The sequence below is a fragment of the Orycteropus afer genome, unplaced genomic scaffold, assembly GCF_000298275.1.
Source record: "Orycteropus afer afer isolate SDZICR_OR568_19922 unplaced genomic scaffold, OryAfe1.0 scaffold00078, whole genome shotgun sequence".
Lineage (NCBI taxonomy): Eukaryota > Metazoa > Chordata > Mammalia > Tubulidentata > Orycteropodidae > Orycteropus > Orycteropus afer.
In genome coordinates, this window is record NW_006921665.1 from 3316188 (window position 1) to 3322331 (window position 6144).

The 6144-nt window shown below is 41.6% G+C and overlaps 1 protein-coding gene across 1 annotated transcript in view; it reads left to right on the top strand.

Moving 5' to 3' along the window:
* The window catches only part of RCAN1 (regulator of calcineurin 1), a 139060-nt gene that overhangs the window by 99909 nt on the left and 33007 nt on the right, over positions 1–6144 (top strand). The gene's annotated exons all lie outside the window — the stretch shown is intronic.

The following is a 6144-nucleotide window of genomic DNA, read 5'->3' on the forward strand; positions in this document are numbered from 1 at the left end:
GGCCTGCCATGTGGTTTGGTAACATCAGGACTGTGCCTTTTTACTTGTCAACCTTGGGGCTTCTCAGCCTCAGCAGCCAGCAACTGTTTGAGTGAAGAAATGCCTCTAGCTCCAGTGGGCCGGGAGCAGGAGGCAGAGTTGGACCCCAAGGTTGAGGGGCTTTCACCCAGCACCTAGATCCTGGCACTTTGCACTTGGACTTAAAGCCTTCAAATTGTAAGAATAAACTCCTGTTTGTTAAGGCCATCCCATCTGTGGTATATTCCTGTCAGAGTGGCACTAGGGAACCAGAACAGTTAGTTTGGGATTTTGTACAGATTTACTCCTACTTGTCATTAGAACAGAGGCTCACTTTACAAAAGAGTACCTTCGAATATTTGGTTTTCCTGCTTCACTCTAGGGATCACTCTTCATTATTGGACATGCAGAGGTTATGTATGCTGTGAGGGTCCAGACAGCACTCCCCCTGAGGCAAGTGCCCATAAATATTAATTGACTGGAGGAGTGACAGGGGAGGGAAGGAAAACATGCAGTCCTAGCATTTGAAAAGCACACAGCAATTGTCCTATCCAGACTCATCATTTCTTGCATGTGATAGCTGAGACTGGTATGTTAAAAGGATCCCCAGAGACAAACTCATCAGTGGCCCATCTGCGTTAGACCCTTAGACTTCGCAATCCCAGGCTGGGGCTCTTCCGCACTATGTGGCACCACTAGGTTTGGGAGCCACTGAATGAGAAAATTAAGGTGAAGAATATCTGAAAAATCACTGTTACTGGATTAGATAAAGGAATCCAATGTAAGATTTTTGCTTGTACAATAAGTTCAGAATATTATTTAATAAACAATTATATAAAGTGAGGTTCACCTGTAATGCGGACCTTAAGTAAGTAAACACAAAATTTGAGCTAGGTTTCAGTTTGTATCATGGGAAAAAAAAAGGGCTGAATTTACTCTGCTCTTGCCTTGTTTATTTTTATAACCGAGCAGTTTTTAAATTTCCAACTTATATGTTTCTTGCAAAAAAAATTTGTGATGAAGTTTTCAAAGGTTAGAAATTACTAAAATACATGTTAAGGCATTATATGCCCAAGACTTAAATTCTCAGCCATACTGAAACTCTTCATATACGAGCATAGTATTTTTCGGTTAAAGCGTTGGGCTGCTTACCAAAAGGTCAGCAGTTCCAACCACCAGCCTCTCCACAGAAGGGAGATGAGGCAGTCTGTTTTTGTTAATATTTACAGCCTCAGAAACCTATGGGACAGTTCTACATGAGTCGGAATCAACTCAGTGGCAGTGGGTGGGTACTTTTTCAACAGCCTTATTGATGTATAATTTACAGAACATTACAGCTTTTTTTTCATCTCTGTCTTTATATTGTGTGGTAAAATTAATATTTTACTTCATGACATTAATATTCTGTTTTAATTGAAAAAAAATTCATGATCATTTAAAAGCTATTATTGACTTCTCTGTCTCTCTGCTGTCTAGTTCAGAATGTGCTGCCATGTAGAAATTATAAGTTCTGTCTTGTTGTTTTGTGCTCTCAAGTCAATTCTGACTCATAGAGACCCTACAGGACAGAGTAGAACTGCCCCACAGGGTTTCCTGGGCTATAAAGAGGCAGATCACCAGGTCTTTCTCCATTGGAGCCACTGGTGGGTTCCTACTACCACTCTTTCAGTTAATAGCCAAGTGTTTAACCACTGTACTACCAGGGCTCTTTAGTTCTTGAAAAAAAAAAAAAAAAAAACTGCCGTCAAGTCAGACCTGACACATAGCAACCCCTCCTTGGGTTTCCGATGCAGTATCACTACAGAAATAGATTGCCCAACCTTCTTTCCGAGGAGCGGCTGGTGGGTTTGAACCACCAGCCTTCTGGTTAGCAGTCAAATGCCGTAGGCACTGTGCTACCAGAGTTCTTGTTGTTGTTGTTATGTGCCGTCAAGTCAGACCTGACACATAGCAACCCCTCCTTGGGTTTCCGATGCAGTATCACTACAGAAATAGATTGCCCAACCTTCTTTCCGAGGAGCGGCTGGTGGGTTTGAACCGCCAGCCTTCTGGTTAGCAGTCAAATGCCTTAGGCACTATGCTACCAGAGCTCCCAACCAGAATTCTTAGTGTCATCTAAATAAATTCTTGGGGGAAATCTTCGTAAAAAGAAGTCATCTATTTGAGAGTATTGGCAGGCCAACTATAGCTGCCAAAACCCAGCTTCCTCAGCTAAAGGGGTCTTAAAGAGCTTTTGCAAAAATCAGAGATGTGTCATATAATTAGACCTGATTTCTTTTTTTTTTTTTTGAAAGTTGAACATAGTTTATTTTGAGCAGCTGTTCTGTATGCATATGAGGAGAACATTATGATTCTAGAAAATGCAAATGGCTTGAAGAAGCTACAGGGAGGCTTATACACATATGTGTTGCTTAATGTCCATTTGGGCAGTGTCCAACTAACTGCATATCTGTTCATGGGCAGTGGCGCCCAGGTGTCTGAGTGCCAGGATGCCAGACCATTGTCTGGAGGTCAGAGCCCCACTTCTACCCTCCTGCTGTGTGTGACCTAGAAACTAGTAGTCTGTAGCAATGGAGGCCCAGGCCCTCACAGTCAGTGGATCTAGCCCCCATATTTTGCCTGGTGTGGTCCCATAGGGTGCTTATGGAAAAGTATGTACCTCAAATTCCCAGCCCTGGCTTGGGCACTCTCGGCCCCCTTGATCTGCACCATCCCCATCCTGTTCTGATGAGGGAGCTGGCTTTCCTTGCAGCTGGCTTAGCAGAGTAGGCTGGGACAGCCAGGTCACAGGGAAGCATCCACAGTCAAAGCTGCTGGCCTTCCTGTTGCACCTGGGCTACTGTGCCCAGAAGCCCATGGCTCATGGAAACAGGTGCTCACATAAAGTCCAAATCAAATAATGTCCTATTTTGTGAATGTTAAGTGACATGCACCTTGAAAATAACCTGCCATCCAGGTCAGGAACAATGAACTAAGAATGGACTAGGCAGAGCAAGCATGGAGCATTGGGCCTCATGAAGTGTGCCCAGATAGTGTGCTGAGCTCTCAATTGGGAGGCCCATTTCCTGGTGTTCTTCGTGCCTTTAGGTACTGTAACCAAAGTGGCTGGTAAATAAAGTCAATGAATTAATAATAAGGTCAATGAATAAAGTCAAATGAATGAATTGATGAAAAATTATAGTCTATTGTGAATTTTTAATTATCAGAGGTAAAAATGCAGCACATTCAAAATTTATTCACTTCAAACTCAGTACACAGTTTTACAATGACTAAATTATTAGAGGTTATTTTCTAGTGAGCAAATTAACGATGTTTCTTATCTCCCTTTTCTTCTTCCATTGGTGACTCTACTCTGTGAACACTGGCCCTACATTAGGACTGACATCAGAGGAAAGAGAAATGTTTATAGCTATTTTTATAGGATCTTAAAGATGAGGAAGATGATAACCAATTTGGTGATCACAACAATGATTGTGCCCCCATACATACATAAAGGAAATTATTGTTGACAAAATGCTATTTCAGCCCCCTCACTTCACATATATTAAAACAAAGGCTTATGTTATGTGGCTTTTGAAAGAGTGAGGGAAAGAAAAGTAAAACTGAAATACTTGGAGTTTTGAAAGCTGATATACAATTAGGAACTGATTTAATTCTTGATGTTTTAAGTGGTATTCAAAATTCTTAATCATTCAGCTTATATCTAACTATACAAAACAAATTGATATGTTGCTTTGAAAGCAAAACATGCATTGTAATTAAAACAGTGAATATCTTACTCCAGGGCGTTTTAAAAAGTGGTAAAACGCAGTGGTTAAGAACACGGACTTAGAATCCACAGACTTTGGTTCAAAATCTTGGTTCTAAAATCAAGTGATATAGGACAAAGTACTTAATTTATCTCGGAGACTATTTCCCAGGTGTAAAATGGGAGTAAATGATACCTATCTTATGGGTGGGGTGGGGATGAGTTATGAGGATTCAGTGAGAGGAGGTACAGAAAGGATCCAAGAAGAAAATAGCAGAAGCTGGGCCCAGAAACAACACAATACCCCAGCAATGGAGGTGACACTGCAGGAGGGCCACTGATGTTGCTGAGGTCCATAGGCAAGGGTTTCTAAGTCCTGTCTCTCTAAGTTCAGACTTGGTTGAGTTCAGGGCCAAATTGAGCTTTCATTTTGTGGAGTCAAGAGGCCTCATCTGTGAGGAAATGAGGTTTGCAATGATGAGGCCAAAATAGGAAGAATTTTAATACAAGGTTTACTAGTGAGGTGAGAGGATACAACCTTGTTGAACATCTCCATTTATAAACCACACAGAGTTCCCTTGTTCTGTTTAAATGACTGCCTCTTGGTCTATGTCCAGGTTCTACATGAGCAGAATTAGATATTCTAGAATTCCCATGCTTCATAATGTCATCCATAATTTGTATGATCCACACAGTTAAATGGGCAATGTTTTGTTCTATTGTACTTAAGTTGCAATGAGTCAGAGCTGATTCAATGGCAACTATCAACCATAAGGCAGAATCCCAAGGATGAGGACTCTGGGGTATATGTGCACCATAAAAATGAGCTTTGGAATATATCCTGCTTCATAAGCATGCGGATAATCCTAAATTTCGTGCCAACATAAGCCACATAAATTACTGAAATACTACTATTGTGCAGACCCTTCACATCGTTTTATTGTAACTAGCTTTATTGTAAGACCTTCACTTTTATGCCTCTGTACAGCCAGAGAAGTTTAATGTTTAGGAAGAGCACATATGATACCAAGGGTTCTTTGGGTGAGGTGTGGATTTTTTTCCTGTAAAATGGAGAGAATAGGTTTTTAGGAGAGGGCAGAATGGAGATCAGGGAGAGCCTTCCAGATCTTCTGAGTAAGATCTTGATAATAGGACTCTTAGTGGTGCAAATAGTTAAGCACTGGATTACTAGCTAAAAGGTTGGCAGTTCAAACCCATCCAGAGGCACTTCAGAGGACAGGTGTGGTGATCTGCTTCCAAAAGGTCACAGCCATGAAAGCCCTATAGAATAGTTCTGCTCTGCTCACATGGGGTCTCCATGAGCTGGAATCAACTTGATGGTAACTGTGTTAGATAGGGTTCTCTAGAGAAACACAAAAACCAACAAAGCATATATATATATATAGAGAGAGAGAGAGAGAGAGAGAGAGAGAGAGAGAAATTTATCTTAGAAAAATGGCTCACAAACGTATAGAAGCCGGCAAGTTCAAAGTCTCTGGAGGAAACGGGCTGGCGGCAGCTTTAGCTTCTGTAAGCACAGGGGGCCGAGAAATTCAAGGCTGGTAGGCAGTACACTGGTTGTTGACTCCAACGAAAGACAAATCCAAGATCTCCAGGCCTAGTGGTGGGCTGCTCACTCACAGAAGTTTGTAGTCAGCACACCAGGGTTCCAATCCCTCAAAGAATGTCTCTCTTCCCAGGATGTCCCTGGATATCTTGGAAGCAGGCCACACCCCTAGGGAAACTTCCCTTGGGCAGACTGGCCACTCTCAGAACACAGTCATCTGATCTTATCATGGGAACAACCACCCAGAACTGGGGTCTAGCCAAGTTGACACACAGCTCCAACTATCACAGTAACGAACAACAAACAAACAAACTAAAAACTAAACCCACTGCCATCAGGTCAATTCTGACTCATGGCAGCCCCCACTGGGTTTACAAGGTGATAAATCTTTACAGAAGTAGATTGCCCTATCTTCCTTCCATGGAGTGGCTGGTGAGTTTGAACCACTAACCTTCCAGTTAACCATCAAATGACTTAGGCACGGTACCACCAGAGCTCTTTAATGAACAAGTTTACTTTAAATATTAGGATGACACTGAAAATTAGCTCAACTTGAATCTGAGAATCAAAACACATTCCAAAGAATCTAAATTAAAACAATTAGCAATATGTATGTCATAGTTTCCATGCATTTATAAGAAATTTTCAACTGTATCTATAAATAAAACATTAAATTTAAATTTATACACACACACACACACACATATATCTGGTGGTGTAGTGCCTAAGGCATTTGACTGCTAACCAGAAGGCTGGCAGGTCAAATGCACCAGCCACTCCTTGGAAGGAAGGTTGGGCAATCTACTTCCTT